General features: G+C 44.1%; 1 pseudogene; it reads right to left on the minus strand.

Annotated features, from left to right (window-relative positions):
• Positions 1–336: 336 nt before the first annotated feature.
• LOC116089486 overlaps positions 337–923 on the minus strand; it is a 23,838-nt pseudogene continuing 23,251 nt past the window's right edge.

A 923-nucleotide genomic window follows, 5' to 3' on the forward strand; every position in this document is an offset into this window, starting at 1 on the left:
AGAAATCCACCTGCCTCTGCCTCCCAAGTGCTGGGATTAAAGGCATGTGCCACCACTGCCCGGCTATAATACTCATTTTTATTGTTATAATATTTTATAAATTTTAAAGAATATGACAAAAAAATACAGTGTAGGTATTGAAGGGGGGTCTCTGGGAGGAGTTGGGGCACAAAAGGAAAACAAGAACGTGATTTAATTCTCTTTACTTAAAATATGTTTTTAAGTGTTAACAAATTCAGATAAATTGAAATCACGTAACTTTTCTCATAATGCAATAAAAGTTTAAAAAAAAAGAAAAAAAAGAAAAAGGAAAAGATCAGTCATCCAGAAGCAGAACTACACAGCCAGAGAAGCAAGGGTGGTGTGTTTGGAGCCCTTCCCCGACTGTGGGGATGGGGCCTTCTTTTCATTTTGGCTGACAGTGCTGCCCACAGACTGAGCTTTACAGCCTGATTGGCTCTTCCAGCATGGAGTCAGCCGTGTTAAGGTCTGGGACCTTGGTACACTCTTCCCATCTTCACAAGTGTCAGAAAAGGTAAGGTGCAGAGACAGAGCCCCTGGACTCTTCGATGACCTCCAACAGTAGTTAGTCCGGACCCAGGAGGTGTGAGATCCTGAGGGAAGCTCTGCATTCTGGAGCCCAGCAGAAACAGAGTCCTCAGCTTCTTTGTCCATCTGCCTTCTAGGTTTGGTCCTCCTTGTCCTCATCGCTGCACTCTGAGCTCTCACTGCTAATCACTGCACAGCAATATAAAACCCCTTAGGGCTCTCAGTGAACCACCGGAAAGCTCATTCAACTGGAACCCCAGGATGCTGACTGCTGACACCAGGAAAGATTTAGAAGCTTGGGTAATGTTTAGGTAGCAATGCTCCTGCCGCAGTTGATCCCTCTTTTTTTTTTTTTATAGCTGGAATTATGTGTA

Source organism: Mastomys coucha, unplaced genomic scaffold (genome assembly GCF_008632895.1).
Source record: "Mastomys coucha isolate ucsf_1 unplaced genomic scaffold, UCSF_Mcou_1 pScaffold14, whole genome shotgun sequence".
Taxonomy (NCBI): domain Eukaryota; kingdom Metazoa; phylum Chordata; class Mammalia; order Rodentia; family Muridae; genus Mastomys; species Mastomys coucha.